Source organism: Eleutherodactylus coqui, chromosome 10 (assembly GCF_035609145.1).
Source record: "Eleutherodactylus coqui strain aEleCoq1 chromosome 10, aEleCoq1.hap1, whole genome shotgun sequence".
NCBI lineage: Eukaryota > Metazoa > Chordata > Amphibia > Anura > Eleutherodactylidae > Eleutherodactylus > Eleutherodactylus coqui.
This window is the reverse complement of record NC_089846.1, coordinates 137,713,551-137,738,364: the sequence shown is the minus strand read 5'-3', so window position 1 is coordinate 137,738,364 and position 24,814 is coordinate 137,713,551. Positions and strand designations below refer to the sequence as shown.

Here is a 24,814-nt window from a genome sequence, read left to right as displayed (position 1 = left end):
GTGGGATAGCTGCTGAAAGAATACTATCAGCGCTCTCCCATGTAGAACTATGATAAGCAGGAATGACGGTTTTCAAGCTGGGTTGAAGTCAGAGATGAACGAATAGTGCACGAAAAGTGCACGATGGGCGCGCATTCAGACGCACCGATTAAGATGACTTTTGAGCGATAATCGTTGTGTCTAAATGGGCCTTAAGGTCTTACAGGTGCAGACCCCTAATTAACAATGTTCTGTCTTCACCTGGAAAGAAATGATCTTGCAGCACTTGATTAAGAAATTACCGGCATACACTTAATCCAGATTTCTGGCACATATGATAAAGAACTTTGACTGCTGGACATTACTGGCAGCCAGTAAACCCAATGGGGGGTCATAAAAGAGCTAAAAACTGAAGTACCCCCACTACCAGGAAGATGGCAACAACGGTCCACATGCTTCTCTCCTCATCATGTTTGACATGCGGGGAAGCGTCAGCGCCAATGGATTAAGTCTACCATGTGTTCTGCGCTGTATGAAGAGTGTAGACCCCCACAAGTCTCAAGATGAAACAGATCTGAAGCTTACAAGATAGATATTGTACCAGAACCAAGCTTATTACATAGATACTGCACCAGAAACAAGCCTACAACATAGATATAGTACCAGAACCAAGCTTACTATAGTGATATGGCAACAGAACCACACTGACATGGGTACCTACATGAATCTGACCTTACTACATACATATAGGGCCAAAACCAATCTTACTTCAAAGATACAATACAAAAACCAAGCACAATGCACAATGCATAGATACTTCTAAACTGCTGGAAAAAGTGTGTTCTTGGAAATAGCAAGCTGTTCTTATAGTAAGGCCATATTCATCTAAAGGCATGCATTGTGTTGTCAAAGACTGTGAAGCCGCATTAGGGTGCAGCCGCTTGGAGCAGACCCATGGGAAGAATCCACAGCAACAAGTGTGCTGACTGTAACTCCATACAATGTCGGTTTCTGCTATATATTCGTTGCAAATTTGTTGTGGATTTTCACCATTGACTTCAATGGGAATGTCAAAATTCACAACAAATCCAAATTGTTGATATGCAGCAAAATCACACAAAAAGGGGACACAACTGTATCCTGCACACGTGCATTTTTCTCACGCGTTTTTTTCACGTGAAATCAATAGGACTGTCTATTAACCCCTTCATGACACGGCCTATTTTGGGCTTAAGGACGCAACAATTTTTGGCGGATTTTCTTCTCCGTTTATCAAAAGTCATAACTTTTATTTTTCCGTCGACGCGGCCGTATGAGGGCTTGTTTTTTGCGTGGTGAACTGTAGTTTTTATCGGTGCCACTTTTGGGTACATAGACTATATTGTAAAACTTTTTTTATATCTTTTTTTATGATAGCAGGGAGAGAAAACGCATTAATTCTGCCATAGATTTTTTTAAATTTTTTTTTACAGCGTTAATCATGCAGCATAAATGAGACATTCCATTTCTTCTGCGGACCGGTACGGTTACAACGATACCAAAATTCTTACATTTTTTTTAGGTTTTCCCACTTTACTGCAATAAAAAACCCCTTTTTGGAAATCTTTTTTCTTTTCTAAATCGCTGCATTCAAAGTCCTGTAACTTATTTATTTTTTGATGTACAGAGCTCTATGAGGGCTTATTTTTTGCGAGACGAGCTGTAGTTTTTACAGGTACCATTTTGGGGTACATACGGCTTTTTTGATCACTTTTATTGCGTTTTTAGTGAGGCAAAATGCTAAAAATTAGCATTTTGCCTCAGTTTTTTAGTGTTTTTTTTCCCGTGCACAGTCAAAAGCATGTGCAGCTTATTGTACGCGTCGTTACGGACGCGAAAATACCAAATATGTGGGATTTTATTTTTTTTTTACCTTTTTTTATTCTAATCTGAGAAAAAGCATAAAAAAATGTTTTTTTTACCCTTTTTTTACATTTTTTTTAAATCATTTTTTTAATCTTTGTTTTTTTTACACTGTTTGTGTCCCTCTGAGGGACTTTAACCACTGCCCTGATGATCGCTGTCATAAGGCATGGCAGAGCTACTGCTCTGCCATGCCTTATCGCTTATACAGCGATCATAGGCATAGGCAATACAGGACGCCAGTGTCTGGCGTCCTGTTGCCATGGCGAGTTCCGGCCGGAGACACAGAGGGAGTCCGCTCCCTCTGTGAACTCTTTCCCTGTCGCGATCTACTTAGATTGCGGCAGGGAAGGGGTTAACAGCGGGGGCGCATCTCCGATGCCCCCCGCTGTTGCAGCGGGACGCCGGCTGTGACTGACAGCCGGCTCCCGCTGCGGGATAGCGCGGGCTCATATGTGATCCCACGCTATCTCCAGGACGTAAGTTTACGTCCTGTTGCGGGAACGGGTTAAAGTTGAAATGCATCGCAACACACAAAAATTGCAATGCGTCCTATTGACTTTCACACTGAAAGAACGCAGCAAAATCTTGTGAAAAATTATATATTTCTGTTACAGTATATAGGTAGTAGGCTTGGTTCTAGTATCAAATCTATGTAGTAACCTTGGTTGTGGTATTGCATCTATGTAGTAAACGTGGTTCTACATAGATGCAGTAGTAAGCTGGTATCACAACTATGTAGTAAGTGTTACATCCAACCTTCCTTCCACGCTCAAAACATGAACCCATCATACCCGCTCTTATAACCAGATAGAATTGGTATAATAAGTATGAGGTAGTAGTTTGTGGATTGGCCAAGTCACTTAAGCCCACAAGCCCACATCAAGGGTCCTCGTTATCTTGCTCCTTACTCTAATGAGACAACTACCCCCAGGAAACCTGCCTGCAAGCAGGCCAGTCATCCTGATAAGGACGACTCCATGCTGGAACTTAAGGACCTAACTTGCCCAGAGATAGTAAATGATCCACAGCAGCACAGGACACAGTTCACACCAACACACCAGGAATTGCATGCAACCCAGAACAGGACAGTTTGCGTCACATGTCAGGCAACCTGCACAGACATACAGAACCAATATCTGTTCACACCAATGCACACTGAACAGGACTGTTCACACCCCATGTCCGGTCACCTGCACAGACACAGAACAAGTCTCTGTTCACACCACTGGACTCCACTCAGAATGCTCATGCATACAAATATCAAAGCATAGCTAGCTTAAGTGTCCTCACACCAAGGGGAAAGAGAGTCAGCCACCGTGCTGAGATACAGTGAACAGTGTCAGGAATCACCCATCTGACCATACTAGACATCAGACGTCTAGAGGCCAAACCTGTAACAGGGGAAAGAAGAGGGGGTCTGCATAAAATGCAGACAGGGACAACAGATGTCCAGACCGTCCTCAGGGAAGGTGAGAGACACTTCAGACAAGCATGCATAATACCAGCTCTGAGTAAAGGGGTACCAGCTTCTTTCTGCAGAGGAACTGGTATATATATGCATCAGACCAGTAGAGATTGGCTGTCTGGTGACATCCACACCCAGCCAGCACAATTATTCCACACCTGTGAAGGTGTGCTCCTGGAAACCCAACAACAGATCCCAGCATGCACACCCTGACAGCAAGCTTGATTCTGGTACTGTATGTAGTAAACTGGGTTCTGGTTTCATATCTGTGTAGTAAGCTTGGTTCTGGTACTGTATTTATGTACCTGATTCCTGTACCATGTCTATACAATGATTGATGTTATCATTTGTACGTGGCAAACTTGGTTCTGGTACAGTGCCTATGCACATACTTGGTTCTGTTATCATATCCATGCAATAAGCTTGCTTCTGTTATTTTATATAGGCTATGCTGTAAATTCGGTTCTGTGACTGTATCTATGCAGTACAGTGTTTCAGAATTTGGGGCCTCGCTTTTAATTTTGCCCAGGGCCACACTTTTTCTAAAACCGTCTCTGCCCGCATGAATGAAGCAGTGGTCACGTATACGTGCTGCCGCTCTATTCATCTCATTTGGATAATGTTCTATCCTGGCACAATCCCTATAAGTACCAAGCCAATATAAATAGGGGAGGGGGTGTAGCTGCAGTATCCCTTCCGTAGTATTTCATGAAGAAAGAGGGGAGACATCTGATTGGCTAAGAGTTGTATGGTCAGCAGTAACTTCACACCAGGAAGAAGCTGCCCACTAAGCAGGTATAGAGAAAGGACAGAAGCATTTAAAGATGGTAGCAATGCCTTTAAACAGGTTAAATACATAATTTCCATACCTTCCAACATCTCATTCTCAAACTGCAGGACATTTTAATCCACTGCAGGGAAAACAATTACAGAGCGGTCATTTACATGTAAGACATGGACATCTCGTGTCCGCCAAGCCCTGCACTCTCAGCAGTCTGTTCTGGCACATGAAGAGGGTCCTCCTACAGTATAAGGTCCATATGCCCTATTAGGTAACATGGATGGGATTGTGCTATTATATCCACCAGCAGCCGTCTATGGAGTGATTACCATGCTCAGCTTTATGATAGCGACTCTGTTGTTGGTTGCATATAATAATTCTGTCTTTTTGTAGACCATTAAGTAATTAATTACATAACTTATTCAAACAACTTAGAAATAATGAGGTCTTGTTTGTGCACTATGCCAAGGGTTGGAGTCTTTACTCCTAATGGACTTTATGGCTCAGAAGACTCAAAACCATGGGAAAAGAAATGTTGGCGTGAGAGCACTCACTGCAATGAAGGATAGGTCCGTGACAGTGGAAAGTCACACATTAATCAAATATCAGAGCCAAATGAGGAGATGTCGAGGGATCTAATGGGACGACTGTAGCTTAAGCAGAAGAGATTTGTACAGCAGCTATAGAAGACAAAGGACCAAGTGCAAGAGGAACCTGACATACACTGTCCTACTAAGGGCAAATTGGACTCTTAAGGAAGAATCAAAAGTAGTATTTAATAACATACGTTAATATTTAGTGGGGCTCCTTTGGACCTAATGATATCGGATACTCTCTGTGACATACTTTCTACAAACATCTGATACACTTCAGCTGGTATTTCCCTCCATTCATCCTGCAAACCTCTGGCAAGTTCTCTCAAAGAAGATGGAAGCTGTTCATATTTCCTGACCTGATGTTCCAGTTTGTCCCAAAGGCCTTCAATAGGTCAGGACTCTGCCAGTCCAATCGTCCAACATCCATATCGTCAAACAGCGTTGGATCTCTTACAAGGCGCGGTGTCTTGTTGGAAGTATGGCTGACCATTCCCAGAGTATTGTCACATTGTCTGCAGCACATTATTGTCTAGAGCAGTGTTTCTCAACCTTTTTCAGCCCAGTTAGTCAGTTAAGCTGTAGCTGCTAAAATGTAGGTGTAAAATATTTATAAACAGGTTTATTGTGGATACAATAATAGGTGTTATTGCAGAAGATAATTTTTTTGGGGGGGGGAAGCAAGCAATAATACCATCATTAATTATCATTTAATAGAAACATACAATGTATAAAGAAAATGCAAGATACACCTTAATCCTTAATGGTCAGAAGACTAAATAAAATGCAAGAACAATGAAATTCGACCAATACTAATGCTTGCCACAGTCAATCTGTGTCATTAATGGCTGCCTTGGCCCTGATAAGCGGATGCCAATTTTGCAATATCTAGTTCTATCTTCGTCATCCACAGTCTCAAGTCACCCCTTACACATATCTAAAGTTTGTTTCTGGCTTTTGTCAGGAGCTGCTGAACCACACTGAAGCCCCTCTTCACTAAGTACGTAGATGGAAAAACGAACACGAGCAACTTAACTTCCTGCCACAGGATAGGAGAGGAATTCTTCACTTTCACCCAAAAACATTCATAGCCACATTGTTGGAAAAGTGCTTGGGCTTCACTATCGTGTTTCAGGTAGATCAACTGCTCTTCTAATCTGGGATGAAATTCTCCTGCGTCTGCTGAAAATAGATTGAGTAACCATGTTGGTATTTCAAGGGTACATAGATCATGAAACCTAGTTTGCACGTTGTCTTTGGCTTGTTTGAGGTGTGAGCAAAACACATCTAAGTCTGCATCTTGAAGTTTGTCTCTGTCTTTACGTACAATTTCTTGAAGCCTTGGAAGCTGACAGAGCTCGCGTGGACTCAGGTTATCGGTATGAAGGTCCAGTTTGGCAATGAAGGAAGAGATTATACCTTTAGCCTTAATGAAGTTCATTTTGTCTCCTTGTAGCTTTGTGTTGACCTCGTTGAGTTTGTCAAATATGTCCAAGAAATAAGCAACGTCAAGATGTTGTTGTTCAATTGCATCACAAAGGCTTGGGTCAATCGGCCGAAGAAACTCAACTACTGTCTCAAAATGTTCGTATAAGCATCGTAAGCACTCTCCTCTTGACAGCCACATCACTTCGGTGTGTAGGAGTAGACATTCGAATTCTTCGTCATGGTCTTGACAGAGCTTGTGGAAAAGACGTTGGTTCAAAGAGTGCGCCTTTACCTAGTTAACAGCATTAATTACAGAGTGCAGAGAATCATGGACTCTCTCACATAGATGTTCAGCAACAAGATGCTGCCGACGGATCACCCAGTGGGCTGCCATTATGCCAGGTATAGCAGATTTTAAATAAGCTGTAAATCCGTGATATGGACCAATCATGGATGCAGCTCCACCGGTTGCACAAGCAAGGACATTTGTTAAAGGGATGTTTTTTCCTTGTATGTAGAGGAGCCTTCATGTCGGTGGTTTCATTTCTGGTAAACAGTTCCTCCACTACCTTTTCATCCTGATTAATAAAACAAACGTAAAGGCCCATTTACACCAGCCGATTATCGCAAAAAAACCCCGCTAATCGGCGATCATTTTAGCGATGATCGGTGCGTGTAAATGTGCGCCTATCGTCTGATCTTTAAATTCCGTCCAACATAAACATGGTCCCTCACTTTTATCAGTAGTTCTCCATGGAGGGTGCTGATAGCATTGTTTCCCGTGGAGAACAAAGGATCTGAGCGCAGATAATAGCCTCAGGCTATTACCTTAGTTCAGGGAAGGCTTCAGTTACATGAAGTAGCTGAGTAGCTACTTAAATACCAATTAATCTTTATGATTGGTGATAACTCCAATGACTCCACTACAGATCAATCACACTGGATAACCTAAAGAACAACCTAACCTGCTATATTGCATAATGCCGCTGATTCGCTGGAACTTTCAATTATGTGGATCTTTCGGAGAGTTGTAGTTCATATCACTGTTCTGAAAAGACACTTGGAGTCCAGTAAGACTACAACTCCCAGAGACCCACACAAGTGAAAGTTTGAGGCAGTTCCAGCCAATCAGCGGCATTATGGAATACATCGGGTTCGGTTGTGCTGTAGGTTATCCAGTGTTATGAAGTGTGATTGATCTGTAGTGGAGTCATGGAGTTATAAAAGTCATACATTATATGATAGAGGCGCGCAGGCTGCACACAACTCCTATTACATCTAAGTCATATGGAAATAATTACCTCGGTTCTCGATGCTTTTGGATATCATTGATTGTTCTCGGATGGATTATCGACGAAAACCCAAGTATCACTACTAATTTTTAGAAAAATGTAGTCACTAGATGAAAGAAAAAAATCAACAAAGCAAACACAGAAGCCCCCCCCCCCCCCCCGCACCCCTTTATTCTCCAATGCCCCCTGACACCCTTTTTCATTCCACCGCGCCCTTGAGAAGTAAAAATGCCCCCTAGAGGGCAAAAGCGGGCACGTCGAGAACCACTGGTCTAGAGGGTCAAGAGACACCTCCTTGTTCATGGTTCTTGCCACTACACCCAACGGACCGAGACCATGCCACATACAGCATCCCCAGACCATAATGGAACCTCCACCATACTCAACTGTGGGCACAACACACTCAGGCAGAAGGCGTTCCCCAGAAATTGTCCCCACCCGGGTACAGCCATCTGATCTGAAGATGGAGTAGTGTGATTTATCACTCAATATAACGTTCTTCCATTGTTTATTGACAACACTCCTTGTACCATTGTAGATGGGTCGATGCATCTTTGAGAGAACTTGCCAGATATTTACAGGATGAATGGAGGGAAATACTAGCTGAAGTGTATCAGATGTTAATAGAAAGTATGCCATGGAGAGTATCTGATGTTACTAAGGCCTAAGGATTCTTGCTCAGGTGTCCAATTACTTTTAGTAGGCTAGTGTAGCATAAATGTAGGGGTACAGAGGTTACGGTTGGACTTGGGCCCTGATACTTGTGAGGGAACAGAAGCCCATGTGCTACAGTATATAATAGCCATACTCTACATGTGTAGTGTATAATGGCCTACGATAAGGTGCATAATGTCAGAGCTCTGTGAGTTTAGGGCTCCCCAGTGACATGTGGGTGATGTGAGTGATACCATGTCACAGAAAGACGGCAGCATTACTGCAACACATGCGGAACCTCAATGTTTCTCTATGAGTAAAAAGTCACATAAAGTCACAACTGTTCTGACATGGTTGGAATTCTTGCGAAAGTCACTTTCAACTTTTTCCTTCACAGGGACACATTGAGGTCACTCACGAGTCGTGGTAATGCCACTATTTCACAGCCAGTTTATGGAGTCCTAGTTTTACTGTGCGTATTAATACTTCACTGCCAGATAGGATTACATCTTTTCCCAGAAACAGCACAACTCGTGTCCATATGTGTGGTATTACAGCTGAATGCAGCGGAACTGCAATATCACACCTGGCCTACGGACAAGAGCGGCGCTGTGCTCTGAAATCAGAAAAAGATCTGTTTGTTTCCAGACAACTCTCTTAAAGCTGAAGCAAGAACTGAAAGCACATTTAATCAGGCATTGTCATGTTTTTGTTGGTGTGGCCAGACGGGCGCTTGAAATTTCAATCAATTTTTCAAGAAGAGAAGTCATAATAAGCTAAACTGAACAGGAGTCGACTGAAACAAATCCTGGGAACGGGCGCTGCTAGGATATTTTCCAATGGGAAGCTATAAAAGTTCTCGCTGGCATCTAACAGCTACAAATGAGTTTATTTAAGTTTTAGGAAGTGGTGAAATTCTCGGGTCCCGTTGACTTCCTGAGAGATAGCGCTAGGTGTGCCAGGGCCGGCCCGCCAGATGTCTGCACGGTGATAGGGATCACACTTTATTACATGCCCTACTTGAAGACCTTAAACGGTTCCTGTCAGACTTTTGGTGTGAAGACATCTAGGAGAATTCTTCTCTGCCAATACGATTTTCTAACATGTAGAGAGTTATAACTGAAGGGTCTCCGGCTCCACAAACTAGATGGCCTATACTTAGGATACGCTATTAATCCCTTCAGGGCACGGGTAGTTTTTGTTTTTTCATTTTTGTTTCTCTTCCCAACTTTCAAAAAAAATCTAAACTTTTGTTATTTTTCCCGTTGAAGTAGCGGTCTGAGTAACCGCCTCGTGTTTTTACGAGTCGTATTTTTCAGTGTTACTATTTAATGCGCCAAAAATGTACTGAAAAACTTCAAAAAATTTCTAAGTGGAGTAAAAATGGGGGGGAAAAAAACCCAATTTCATCACTTTTGAGGAGGTCTTGTTTTTACAGCATATGCAGCTTTATTCCGTGGGTCAGTACAATCACGACACCCAATTTAAGTCGAGTCTTGTGAGGGATTGGCGTTTAGGATCGGTAGCAATCTGGGCATAAGCAGTCAGAGACAGTGACACATAGGATAAAGTCTTTAGTCCAGGCTTTGCCTGGGTTTATTTCCAAGCAAATAAAGCAAAATACAGGCCTTTACATCAGGCAAACAAAGTAAATCCTGCTCGTCTGAGCACTTACTATACATGGAGTGTCCCTGTCTACACTCTGGTAACCAAAAGGGCTCCTGCACACAGCCAGCCAGGACTTTCAGACCTGCAGAGGTCTCAGCTCTGTGTCTGGCCCTGTAGGCCCAGGCTTTATAATGCCTGGTACTAGCCCCACCTGGTACGTGGGAGTGACCATCCCACCCTTCACTTTGGTCACTCCAGGAAAAGCCGGCCCAGAATTATGCGGCTTGGAGCCACCTACTCACTACAACGTGTTAGTGGCTTAATGCTACTAACACTAAACTGCCGGCTTCCTCCACCGAGCCCAGGCTGCTCGGTGGCATGTATCTGCCCAAGCGCTCCCCAACGCCTCATAGGAGAGCATCCTAGGCGAAATGTAATGGCCCTGCAGCACTTTGCCGGTCACTGTCTCACACTTTACTACAAATATTTTCTGACCACTATAACTTTTTCAGCTTTCCAACTATGCAGCTGCGGGAGGTGCTTTTGCTGCAGGATAACCTGTGGTTTCTATTTTCTTTCACACGGGCTACAATCTCATGTATGTGAAGCTCAGGGTCTCCAATGGGTTCCTTCAGGCTATAAAAAAATCTCATGTGAAAGATCCCATTGGACACCCTGAGCCTCACATACATGTGATTTGTAGTCATGTCGCATCGCTACAGAATCTCGCGGATTCGTAGCCCATGTGAAGGAGGCCTTCCAGAGGTTATGGCGATGCCAAATAGGTTTCTTTGTGCTTTGATCTTTTTATCATAAAAATAGAAAAAGGGTTTTTTTAAACTTTTAATATTCTTAACTTTTTAGAACAATACAAAAGAATATTTTTCACTTTTTTTTTTTTTTTCGTTCTTGAACTTGCGATCATTCGATCATATTATTCTGCTTCAGACACCCCACAATCTCATCATGAAGGGCCATTTGGGAGCTGCAAACTCCAATTGGGCTATTTAAATGCTGCTGTCAGAATTGGCGAATTGCAACTGTTGTATCTGGGTGTCAGCTCTCAAAACCAGCTGACAATTACCACGTATTGAACAGGTTCAGCTCCCGAGTCCACGCTGTACAAAGCCTGTATACATTCGCTGTACATGTATGGCGGATGTCACCAAGGAGTCAATATCAGCTCGGAGGGGTGTCCAACTGTCATCAACTCCACAGAATAGCTGACTGAAAGGGGAATGTCACAGGGCCCCCAACTATAATGCTTTATTCATAGTACTGGGCTCCCTATATGGAGAAGAGAGGCTTTATGGGCCCCCTAAGGGTCCTGGGCCCGGGTGCAACCGCATCCCCTACACCCTCTATAGTTACACCAGTGAGTACAGGGCTGTGCCTGGTAAATAGTGATGGGGAAGTGACCAAGAGATGAAAATTCTGAAAAGAAAAGACCCTCCTCTTTCTCTATTGAGTCACAATTATTTAATAGGGCATTAAAACATGGATTTTTAAAACTGGACAACCCCTTTAACCCCTTGATTGGCGGGTTTCCTACCACCCTGTCGTGCCCACCAGGGCAGGTTTTTTAAAATGGTCTAATCATTGAATTTCAACTAATTTTGCAGTTGCGTCTCAAGAGCCATAACTTTTTCATTTTTCCATTGACATGGCCATATGAGGGCTTGCTTTTTGCGGGACAAGTTGTGATTTTTTTTAAACAGGGGGGAGGAGAAAAAGAAATGGGGAAAAAAGAAAAAAAGGGGCCATGTCATTAAGGGGTTAAATAATGTATTAACTTCCTTCTCTGGGTCATTACGACGCATGGATACCACATGTGTGATTGTATTTTTGATTTTTTACAAAGTAAAGGGAGACAAGTGTTTTTATAATTTTTTTAAATAATTTTTTACATTTTTTTTTTTACATTTTTTTTTTGTCCCTTTAGGGGACTTCCACAGGGACTCATCAGGACCCCTGATCACATTCCAGGGGTCCGATGGTGACAGCCCTTTACATGCTGCAGTGACAGCCCTTTACATGCTGCAGTCACATAGACTGCAGCATGTAAAGGGTTAACACAGCAGAGATCGGAGGTTTTCTCTGATCTCTGCTGTAAGAGCTGGTACCTAGCTGTCCTCTGACAGCCAAGCACCAAGCTCTCCCTGCCACAGAGACCATCAGCTTGCTTCTGACAAGCCGATGGTCTCTATGGCAACCTGTAAACAAAGCAGGAGGTTGCTGACATATCGGCAATATCTTCTGCTGGTTTTTCAGAGCCCTTGCTTTGTTCTCTCTGGGTCTGTGCAGGCAGAGCACACTGTCACAGCTTGTGGCATTGTGCTCTGCAGCTCCCATAGTGATACATAGCCCGGAAATCTTCCGGGCTATGTCACTATGAGCAGTGGAGCTCGTCCCGGAAAATTTCAGGGCGTGCCACTCAAGGGGTTAAAAGATGTATTACAGTGCACTAACGGTCTCAACACATGGGACGTACCTCAATATTAAGAAAACAAAGCTGCTGACAACAGCAAGCAATGTTGTACCAGGCATAACAATCGACAATGAGGAAATTGAATCAGTCCAAGATTTCACTTTCGTTGGATCCAAGATCGACCGCAGTGGCGAATCGGGACCTAAAATCAAACTAAGCATCAGCCTTGGCCGGAGTGCAATGCAAGGAATGGCGAAGATATGGAAGAGCAAAGACATCAGCATTACAACTACATATGCATGCGAGAGCTGGACACTCAAGTAAGTAGACAGAAGAAAGATGGAGGCCTCTGAGCTGTGGTGCCGGCGGCGTATGCTGTGTATATCATGGACAGAGATGGTCATAAATAAGGTGATCCTAGACCATAAGTATCACTAGAAGCCAAAAACACCAAGCAACGGCAGTTCTCTGGAAACAACATTAATGCTCGGCACAGTCAGTGGATCCAGAAGAAGAGGACGCCAAAGAACACAGCATCTAGATACAATCAAGGTTCACCTGACCATGACTGTGGAAAATCTGAAGGAAGCCACCAAAGACATCAGCATTACAACTAAGATCCGAATAATCAATGCAATCATTTTCCCAATAACTACATATGCATGCGAGAGCTGGACACTCAAGAAAGTAGACAGAAGAAGGATGAAGGCCTCTGAGCTGTGGTGCTGGCGGCGTATGCTGTGTATATCATGGACAGAGATGGTCATAAATAAGGTGATCCTAGACCATAAGTATCACTAGAAGCCAAAATCACCAAGCAACGGCTTTCATACTTTGGTCATGTCATACGAGCCAACAACATTAATGCTCAGCACAGTCAGTGGATCCAGAAGAAGAGGACGCCAAAGAACACACTGGCTGGACACAATCAAGGTTCACCTGAACATGACTGTGGAAAACATAAAGGAAGCCGCCAAAGACAAGGAAGCATGGCGTATGCTTATTCACAAGGTAACTGAACGTCAGCAACGACTGAACGGATAAATCATCATCAATGGTCTCAAAGTCAGGGCTGATCTTCCAATAACTTACTGAAGTGAGAATTTGGATGAGGGGATGGAGAAATCAATTCTAAACATGGCAGAAAGTTTTCCAGAGGGCTATAAATAAGGACTAATTGATGAAGTGGTCGGATACTTCTCACACATCTGTCTGTGGCTTTTAGCTGTGAAGGACAACTCTTCAAATGTAAGCATTAGAACTGTATAGAACCACCCGGGTCACCTGATTTGACCCCAGTGGACTTTTTCTTTGCAGGGTCTCCTGAAGGGGAAAGTTTAAGCCACAAACTATCCAGGAATTAAAAAGGAACATTGGGCAGGAAAGAGCTGCAGTAACAACGGACATGCTTACCAGAACGTTCAGCAATATGGAGCATCAGGTTGAGGCATGCTGAACCACAATGGAGGACACTTCCAGCACATGTGATGAGGGACCAAATTTCATAAAAATGTGTTTATTAGTCATAGAGTTATAGCCAATTCTTTTGGGCCTCCAGTGAGTGGGGTACCCGGTATTTGTGGCTTCCTGTGTGGCAGAGTAACCTTCATGGTCCCTTTACACGGAACGACTGACGAGCACATTAGCGAGTGGTCCCAGGGCTTTTACACAGGATCAGTCATTCTGAGAACAGTGGTAGAGCGAGCCGGAGCTCTCTTCTGGCCCCACATCCATTCACTATGAACAGGCAGTTGCCCAAGTTCTGAATGATTCCTGTTTACAGTCCCGACAGTTAGTTGGGTTTTAGGCGAGTTAAAATAACAATTAAGTTAAACAATTGAGCAATTTGTGGCTCAGTGTCCTGTCGGCGCCCGCTTGTACACAGGATGATTATTGCCCGAATCAGCTGTTTCCAGTGATAATTGCCCTGTGTGAAGGCACCTTTAGGTCCTCTCAGCTCCTGGGTGTGACTGCTATCTCTACATCCTTATATCTACACCCCTGTCAGTGGGAGTCTGTATATTATACTTCATGGTCAATTCCACATCCTAGAACTAGACACTTTAATTGGCAACATTGAAACGCTAATTACATCTCTTCATCTATAAGAGGACCAGATGTGAAAAGCTCAAATCAATATCTGCTGATGTAACTGCGGCGATATTTAAAACTGACCTCACATCGACCAAACACAACTGGATTTACTGTGGGAAAGTTACTCAAAGTTTAACTGTTGGAGTAATATGATGGGAAACTCACGTACTACTAAGGCACAGGGGCAAGTTGCGGGAAGCTCAAGTTGTCACTTTTGGGAAAGGCACTTAATACCAGGGCATAGCATTGGATTATGGGAAATATGCCCGATATTTTAGTAGAACTGTTGACTGTGTATAGAGTCCCTACATTTTTGGGGCAGAGAAGTGTATTGTGGGAAATCGGCTTGATATTTGGGGACGCCGTTGCCGTTGACTTCTCCAGACAGAGTTCCAATAATAAACCTGTCTCGTGTATTTTTATCTACTTTTCTATTCTCAGAACTTGAATAAAAACAAGTCATGTTTTCCCCATGATGAAGATATTCCAGCGAAAGGAAAATTCCCACAGTCCGAAGAAATTACGGCGATGGGTACAAAGCGATAAGCAAAGCCTGCTTAATGCACTTCCATTTGTGAGGAGCTTCAGGGGATTAAGGTCATCTAAATACTATCTGCATTATGTATTATTACTCATTTCTATAGAGTATACATATTCCACCACACTGTATGCAGACTCTATGCTAGTACATCAAAACGGGACAAACTTAGTCAGAAGTTAGGATATTTAAAGTAGACCTCCATGTGGAAGTGTCTTAAATCCCCTCATGACCCCTTCATGAACAGAGGTGGTTTGGGTCTTCTGGCCCCCTTCTTCCCTGTGTGAAGAGTATACCTATAATAGTGTGATCCAGGAAAATATCCAGTGAAAGGGGATCCTGTGGAAATAACTCATTGGCAAAAGGGGTCAGAGGAGGATGTCAAGAATCCTTCTGATGAACAGGTGTAGCACAGTCAAGCAAATTGCAGCTGAATACAATGCTGGTCGTACAACAACACGGATGGGCTATAACAGCAATTCAAGTGCCCTTGCTGTCTGAGGGTATGTTCACACAGCGGATTCCCCAGGGAGTTCCACCACTAAAACCCCCATCTTTCTGCTTTTGGCATGATTTCACACATGGATTCAGCTCTGACAAGGAGCAAGATCCACATGCAGAATTCGACATGGAAAATCCCATTTACGCGGGTTTCAGCGTCAAGGGGTGGCCTGATATTTCTTGACATGGAAACAGTACTGTGTCAGAATTCCCCTTGTGGATTCTTCCCATTAACAGGGCTAAATCCGCGTACAGATCTGCCTCAAAACCGCGGCACAAAGTTTTTGACACGGTTTGTAGAGGCAGAATTCGCCACAGAAAATTCTGCCGCAATTCCAGCGTGTGAACATATCGTAAGATAAACGGAAGGGCAAGTCTGCAGCGGGCGAAGGGTCACAAAAACGGGTTCACTGAGCAGAGGAAAAACATCCCCGGTCAGAGGAATCCAGATTTCTGTTGCATCGTGCCGATGGGAGGTCAGGATTTGGCGCAAACAGAAAATGAAGAACTCTTCCTGTCAACTGTTCAGAACATTTCAGTACCTCCATTTAATTTGACACAGCAGCAACAAAGGGTTGTATAGCGCCAACTTATTCCGCAGCGGTTTCAGGTAATTTATTTATTACCCCCCCCACCAAGCTGGGGGCTCATTTTACTTGGAAGGATGGAAGACTGAGTCAACCTTGAGCTGGCAACCTGAACCAAGCGGGGATTGAACTCACAACCTTCAGGGCGTGACTGAGAGCTTAACACTGTGTACCAGCTACTCATAGGGCGTCTCTGATAAAGTGGCCAGTCAGTGTATATTTGCAGGTACTAAACCACATCTTCCCACTGCTTGTATACTACAGACACCCGGGCTCCATGATTTCCAGCACTTAGCATTGTACATTCTGTATGTTTTATGTATAATCCCATGCACCAGGCTTCCAGTTACTGGTGCCATATTCCAATCCAACTTTCATCCTGCAAGCACTAATACTTCCTGCCTTCCTATTACTCCCAGTATCCTCCATTCTTTCCATTATTGGTACCATAATTCCATCTTTTTGATACAAGTGTTGATACTCTGCCTCCCACCAACTGTAACCTTCTCCATCTTTTTCATTATGGGTATAATATTGCACCTTCATACTGCAGATACTAATATCCAGCCTTCCAACGATTTACAGCATTCTCTAGTTTTCCTACCCTGTTTCCCTGAAAATAAGACATAGCATGATTTTCCAGAATTTTTGAGGATACAAAATGATTTTTTAGGCTTTTTGAGGATGCTTGAAATATAAGCCCTACTCCAAAATTAAGCCCTGCTAACAGGTAATTTGAAAAAAAATAAATTTAAATAGTGTCCAGGCAGCTATACATGTAAAAAATTAATATAAGACACTGTCTTATTATCGGGGAAACACGGTATCAGTTGTACTAATTCAATCACCATTCACAGGGAATCCAACACCAGGTTCATGTTGCCCGAAGCATTGCCAACATGGAGCCGGGACAAGTATGCACTGTGCCCCCGTGTATGGGTTATTCTGAACCACTGTGGCTTCGCAGGAGAAGAGTCCGGGTGCTGAACGGGCCGCCTGCAGTCCGACCGTCCACCAATAGGAAACATATGTGAAAATAAAAGTCCGTCAAACAAAACCCAGAACTGTTGTGCAGCTAAAATCCCACAAGAGCGGGACGACACTCATCCCACAAACCTCCAGCAATCGGTCTCCTCACTTCCCAGATGGCTATAGACAGTTGTAAATAGAGGAGGGGAGGCTACACAGTGGTAGTCATGGCCCCGCCCAGCTTTTGTGAGATGTGTTGCTGCCATCAGTTTTTTAAATGAGTTCCATTTTTTTAATGAAATGGAAACCTGTCTCCCTTCCCCTCCTGATGTTCTCTACGTCTATTGTGAATCAAATGTGGTTATATGAGATCTCTAAATCAACGCATTCTTTTTTCCTTTACATTTACTTACATTTTACACAGTCTCTCAACTTTTTGGGAATTGGGGTTGTACCTTGAAGTGTCACTTGGGATTGGAGCCGAGCAATGGAGGTAGACCAAGTTGGTCTCTGGCCGCCTGCAGCATGTAGACTGACAGCTTTCTCCCTCTTCGCAACAGGAAATAGAGTTACCAGTCTACATGCTGCAGCGGGGAGACAGCGGGACAGCCGGCCTTCAGCGCTTCGTTCCGGAGTCGAACTTCAAGGTACATTTTTTTTTTTTGAAACTCTGCAGTTTTGCAGAATACACCATCCATGGGGCAATAGGTATAGCGATCCCGGCTGTGGTTCAGGCAGCATGAACCTGGTACCAGATTCCCTTTAAACCAATGTTTCCTAAACTCTGGTCTTCATGACTTCCCCAACAGGTCATGTTTTCAGGATATCCTATGGTAGGAACACCTGTGACAATGTCTGAGGACCAACAATAATTCCATCACCTGTGCAATATTATGGACATCCTGAAAACCTGACCTGTTTGGGGAGGGATAAGCCATGAGGACTGATAATACTGATTTAAACCATGCTGCCCTATTTGCGTCACATAGGCCATATTGTACATGCATTGTCTTCAAGCACAGCCGTTGTTGCAGAACCCTCCTTGTTTTATATCTCTTCCTCACTTCACTCTGCCCCCCCCCCCCCCCCCCCCCCCCGTTCATCACGAGGACCCCACTTTTCTGGGACAAGATATCCATCTCCTATTTCTTAGCACTGTCGCCCCACACACGTTCTTTGCTCGTTCCTCTCATATCTTGACCTATTGCAAATTACATCTTTCCTGGAGTAAATTCCTTATCTTACTCGAGGCCCATATTTATCCTCTCGGATTTACATTCTCCTACTTGGATTGTACAAACTTTTCTTTCCTCCAGGCCTCATGACCTCCTCAGAACTTCACGTCATTCCCTTCCTAGGACCACACATCCCTCCCCTCCCCAAAACATTCACTTCCTCCTTATGGTCCATTTTTGGTCTCTATGGCTACAGGTCTATGTTCCTCCCCAAGACCACACAGCCCTCTCCCTTCCTTTTATAGTCACGCTTTCGGGCTGTTACAGATCTGGATTACTCACTCTAGACCTTAATGTCATGGGAATCCTCAGTCAGACAAGACCTCCATCCCCTCCTCCACGCCGGCCAGAAGTACAACTGCTTCTAATTACAATAATCCCACTCCTGCTCCAACGTCTCCGTATAGGAGCAGAGTTTATCAAACCCCTATAGACCAGAGGTCTTCTAAGCGATGCACAGGGAACCCTACAGATCCTACAGAACATGCCGGATCTGATGTGTGCAAAATGTTCTACCGCGGCTCGTCAGGCCACGCATCTGGAGATCACGCTGCACACATGACTCACGCGGTTTTACATACTGAGGCATGGACCATCATAATGTAACATACATGATACCACCAAGGAGAAAAGGAACATTTAAGTCCCAGCCCCAACTACCACATGCTATATATACACGGTATATATAATACTACAATAACTTTAGGCCCCCTGTCGGAGTATGACTACTACTTCGGCACCTCCTACAGCACCCGATTTCAGTTCTCCATTCACCCACAATTGTTTATTTTAGTATAACAAGAGGGTGTCCAGTTCTTTGTGTCGTAACATGACATTAAAATGCAGCTTTATTATGGCCGCCTGGCACTGATATAACAACAATGTAAGATATATGTTAGTCAGTCATACCCAAAAGTAATGGGATTTGTAATGGCTGTCACCCAGCTTTCCTAGAACCAGATAGAACTAAGAAATGCTTGAATATAATATTTAACAACTTAAAATCGCTGCTAGAGATTCCAAAAAGCTTCTCTTCGACACTCCTGTCCCTGAGTCCTATCAGGTATTGCAGCATTCAATAAAATAGGGATGAGCTGCAATACCAGACGTGGCCAATGGACAAAGGTGGCGCTGTTTGAAGAGGACTTCTTGAAGTGGAATATTCAAAGATTTATATTTGCTGGTGACTTTGATTTTTAAGAAAATCCCCCTGGGATCCAACCCTGAAATGTTTGGTTTAAAGGGGTTCTCCAAGTTATGAAAAGCCATCTCACCCGTCATCCTTGCTATAAAACAACAATCATCTGCTACTGACCTCTTTGCCGCTCTTCGTTTGTCCCCCACTGGCAGCTCTGGTCCTCTGGCTGCCATCACTTTACAGCCTACAGTCAGCCCTAGCCTGTCTACCAACGAGCTGTTGCAGCCAATGACAGCGCCCAGCTCTTTGCACTCGGTTTGTACATATGCTTGTGTGAGAGCGGCCTGATTGGGCAGATTGTACAATAAAAGAGCAAAGATAAACATACAATATCAAGGAATAGCAAATGGATACAAACATGTCAAGAAACAAGAAAAAAAGGGATAGCGCATCATACATTTGTTGCAGGCGGCTGTGTTTGGGGTCGCGGCGTGCCATTGGGGTGTCATGTCCAGGTCCTCAGGCTGCCACACATTTCTGCCTTTTAGGTCTCAGCGCCTGGACCTCACTGAACAAAACTCCTGACATGTCACTATGATATTTAACAAAACGTTTAGAAGGCTTAGCTATCCTTTAAGATGTGCCTGTGGCATGATGCAATAGAATGCCTGCAAAAATATAATATGCTACTGAAGTATTGCAGTATATTATAAGAGTTCATATGATCGCTAGTTCAGGTTCCCCATACGGACTTAAAAAATAAGTGAAATAAAGTTTTTTTTCAATGATTACAAAAGCTGACAAAAATGAAAGTTTAAAAAGACCCCTTTTTGCCATTTTTAAAATAAAAAAGCAGACAAAAAAAACAAAAATATTTGGTATTGCTATTATTACCCAACATTATTTATCCAGTGCAATGAACTCCATTAGAAAAAAAGGGCCAGGATTGTGGGGGTGTGTGTGGGGGAGGGGGAGGGGGTTGTTCACCACATCTGCAGGAAAAAAATGTTATAAAAAGCAATCACAAAGTCATATATACATCAAAATAGTATGAATGGAAACTACAGGGCATTCCGTACAAAAATAAGCCCTCACACAGCCCCATTGACAGAAAATGTAAAATGTTATGGCGGTCAGAATATGGTGACAGGAAGTAATAAAAAATATATATATATGTTGTTTTTTAAAAGTAGAGACAGCGCTGGATCCAGGCAGCGGGCGAGTATAAAACATACATCACCCCGCTCCCTGTCACGTCCTCTAGCAGCACCATAACTAAGTTAATGGCGTTATGGGGACGTGACAGGTTCCCTTTAAACAGCACTATTGAAAAATACAACTCGTCCCGCAAAACACAAGCCCTCAGACGGCTCTGCCGAGGGGAAAATAAAGACAATGGGATTTTTTGAAAGTCAGGAAGAGAAAAAAAAATTAAAAAGGAAAAATGGCTTGGGAGTGAACAGGTTAATCACTTCTCTGTGAACTGCTGGAGTTTCACTGCGAAAAATGATGACGCATGGGATATATCACGTGTGGTTGGCAAGACTTCCCTGCAACATTGACAAGCACCCAACCACCTTAAGTCCAGACTGATACATTGTAGCAAACTAGACTGATACATTGTAGCAAACCAGACTGATACATTGTAGCAAACCAGACTGATACATTGTAGCAACCTAGCTGTGCTGCTGGTATATTTAGCTGACAAGGCACTGCCTAGACTGGATACAATAGTGGATCCACGGATCAGCTAACAGCAGGATTGGCTATGTACAGGTTAGTATGTTAGGCTGAAAGAAGACAATGTCCATCCAGTTCAGCCCCCCCCCCCTCACATTCTCCCTTCCCCCTTGTTGATCCAGAGGAAGGCAAAAAAACCAATGAGGCAGAAGTCAATATCGTTCATTGTGGGGGAAAAACGTATCTGGTGAATAGTGGGAAATGAACCAATACACAGTGAATACATGAGGCTCCGTACACATCTGCGTAGAAGACCCCATTAGCAGTTTTTATAGGGTGCAGAACTACTTCTTACCTGCAAAATGATAGACACTTCGAGGGACCCAACATCCCGGTTATAAGCGTCCGCGGTGCAGCAGATCGGCCCCTCTCTTGTGCTTTCTGCTTCTATTCATTCATCAGTGATTTAGCTTTACTTTATTAGAAAAAAAAAGGAAAACCCCTTTAATGTTACATTGGAAGGAGGTTCTTAAAGGGGCTTTCTAGGAATTTCTATTGATGACCTATCCTTAGATGTCAGACGTCCGCTGCTTGGGATCCCAACTGATCAGCTGATCTTCCAGCCCTCTGTCAGTCAGTGCAGAGTAGTCAGACGTGAGCATTGAGGTTGGAACTGGAAGTGTAATAGGAGGCATCTCTCCCACTGAAATCAATGGCAGCAAAGCCTTCACTAGACTCCTCATTGTGGTCAGAGACCATAGACCATAATAGAGGACATCGCTCCCTTTACACCTCCGGCTCCTCATTGCCGTCAGAGCTGGAAGCATAATACAAGGCATCTCTTCCATTACTCCAACAGCTCCGCAATACGGTCAGAGCTAGAAGTGTAATAGGAGGCATTGAAATCAATGGGAGCAATGCTGTCTATTGCACTTCCAGCTCTGAAACCAATTGGATGTCGAGTCCCACTGCACTGGCAGTGAACCTGAGAATCAGTGGACCCCTCAACTACTGATGAAGTAAGAGGATAGGTCATCAATAGTAAATGCCCAGAAAACCCCTCTAAGAAAAGAGATCAAGCACTAGAATACGGGGCTCATGTTGCACCTTATTTTTCTTCTTTTTTCACATTTTTAGTTTTTTTTAATGTTCTTTATCTTTAACTATTTTTCAATGAGAAAAGAAGAAAAATAAATAATAGACAATGGACAAAGGAAATGAGAGGGCAGAGGTGAAGGTAGGGGAGGGAAGACCCGGGTCAGCTCTGTGATTAGAGACACTGCCACGTAAAGCTGGTACATGGGTGCAGTCTGATCAGGCCAACACCCGCAGGGAGTTTGTATGTTCTCTGTGCTAATAGTTTTCTGTTCGGTATGACAACTGGTGGTGGTCAGGAAGCCTCCAACACAACTCGGTGTATAAGATTAGTCAAGGACTGATGAGAGGGTATATATAGGGGGAATAAGACTGTGTCCAATCCAGCGGCTCCCAAGCCGCCACTAATGCACATCTCTCCGGGAATGAGGTGGAGCGCCATTGTGCATCATATTATTGCAGAGGCGCTGGCATTGTGTGTTGAGATATGATTTGCCTAGATTTCTTTTGTGATCGGCCTGATGTTAGAAAAATGTATCCATTACCGCTGATTTACCATGGGATTGCCACAGGACCCCTTAGTTAACTAAATTCTTTGATTTCACTAATTGCATTAATTCATTTGTTGCATTTTTTAATTGTCACCATTCTTTCCTGCATGGGGGAGAAGGCAGCCGAAGTTGTAGCCCCCTAGATGGTGGGTTGTGGTGCTTTTGGCTGGCACCAGATTTTGCGCTTTGACCCATTCTTACCTCTGCAGTGAGAAAGGACTACACTTTGTATTATTTCCGGTTTGTATGACAAGTCTGGGCATCATTGCGTAATTAAGGTCTTAATAAATAATTTGTAACAGCATAATTAATACCTTTCATCGGCTCCTATAAATACTTATAGGTATAATGTATATGTTCTGCATTCAGATTCATTATAGAGCGCTGTAAATAATGACATGAGCAACACCTCCCTCTATAGGCAAAATATGGAACTACACCCATGGCAAATAATAGTCAAACAAACGTGTCTCCGAATATCAGATTATCAGATGGTCATTCATTGTATATATTCTTGTTTCATGTTCTGGATATGCAAATTCAAACAAATGATCTATGTAGGGGGGCGTTCACCTAGTTCATCTCTATAGGGGGCAGTATTATTACTTCAGTCGTTGGTGTTGGCATAGTTTTTCAGATTAGTGGTTGAATTAGGCTTCCGGGTTCTGCAGCAATAATCCTCCATAGCATGCAATGGAAAAATGATTCTTCATGCACACGAGCGGAAACATCCGCAGCATGCTCATTTTTTTGCGGTTCCCGCACGGACAGCTTCTTTTGTAAAGCAGGAGTTTTAAAAAAATCTGTACTGCGCCTGTCTGACAGCGAGACATGAGGACCGTCCGCAGTACAGAGAAGCTGGAAGATGACAGGTCCGCGCGGACGCTGGCGATGAAGACAACAGGTACGCAGGGTCACCCCCTGCGATCAGCGCCTAATTCCGCAGCTGGAATTCGGACCTGCCATGTTGATGAGGCCTTAAGTTCATTGGGAAATTCGGGCCCGCATGGGTTCCCTGTGCAGAACCCTGCAGCGGATCGCACCCGGCCCGCAGACATGAGGCCTTTAAATACATTGTATTAAACTGTCCGGACGTTGCGGGGCTTTCCTCCGTCGCGTCACGTGATCAGCTGCTAGGAGGCTAAAGCTGCCTGTCCACAAGCGATAGTTCATTGTGTTACCTGCAGCAATAATCTGGCCGTGGGTAATGCAGTGAGCGGTTTCCATAGTGTTGCTATGGAAAGTGCAGCCTCCTGTTTACGAGCGGAGGATCATAGCGATTCTCCGCTCGCGGGGTCCAAATCACGGCATGCCGCGATTCTCCACGGTGAGCCTGTCTGTCAGATAGGCTCATCGCGAAGACCTGTCAGGGCTCCCCCTGTTCCCCCGCAGTGGAATAATGCTAGTGATATTCCGTTACAGCCGTGGACAGGGTGCCTAACTGAGGCGACAGTCATGAGAGCATCTAGAGCAGCACTTGGGGAGTCCAAAAGAGGCGAGGGTTGTTCATTTTTTATTTTACTGCACTCGGCCAGTAAGTAGAGGGACCTGAGGACTGTGGGCAAGCATCTGGAACTGTCAGGGTACACTGGAAGTTGTACTTCTTTCAAAATCTCAACAGAGGACCTAAAGTTTGATAGAACTACAACTCCCAGCATGCTTACATTCTGATGGCATGCTGGGAGTTGTAGTAAGTTGAACTCCCCACCAGCAGCAGAATTCTATCCCCTCTTCATCCCTCCTCAACTGGCATTATCCCCCTTCACTCCCCTATATGTGATGCTGAAGGAAGCTGCTCTCTTACCTCCACTGCAGACTGCCGATGAATTAGATGATGAAGGCCCTGCAATGGTCATGTGATTGTGATATCAACGCAGGTCCTTCATCCACTGTACAACTACACTTAGAGTATGGGGATGTGGCGGGATATACCTACTACTGCCTGGGAATGCGAGACAGCGCCCCAAAATCGAGATTGTTCTCCAGCATCAAGGACAGTTTGCAGGCCGGACTATGAGGACCACAAGCTGCAGACAGTGGGGACCACAAAAGGGGGAACCTAGAACAGTTGGGATCACAAGAGACAGAATTAATTACTGTGAGACCATAAAAGGCGCAATATTATTTTACGGTGGGCACAGTGTGAGAGCTGTTACGGTATGGGAGCACTGAGAGGAGCGCTTGAGGTTGTGGCAGGATGGGCAGTGTATGCAGAGATGAGTCATGGCTGGAAGAAGTCTTCATGGTGATCTGGGCACAAATAGACAAGAAAAAATGATGAATAATGTCTGGG

General features: G+C 43.9%; 1 long non-coding RNA gene across 1 annotated transcript in view; it reads right to left on the bottom strand.

Moving 5' to 3' along the window:
* The window catches only part of LOC136579847 (uncharacterized), a 29,424-nt gene extending 4,842 nt beyond the window's left edge, over positions 1-24,582 (bottom strand). The window contains exons 1-2 of the long non-coding RNA XR_010786933.1: positions 24,454-24,582; positions 21,231-21,350 (exon numbers count right to left, since the gene is read on the bottom strand). This is a non-coding gene — a long non-coding RNA (uncharacterized lncRNA). The remainder of the gene's footprint in view (positions 1-21,230; positions 21,351-24,453) is intronic.
* Between the last annotated feature and the right edge of the window lie 232 nt (positions 24,583-24,814).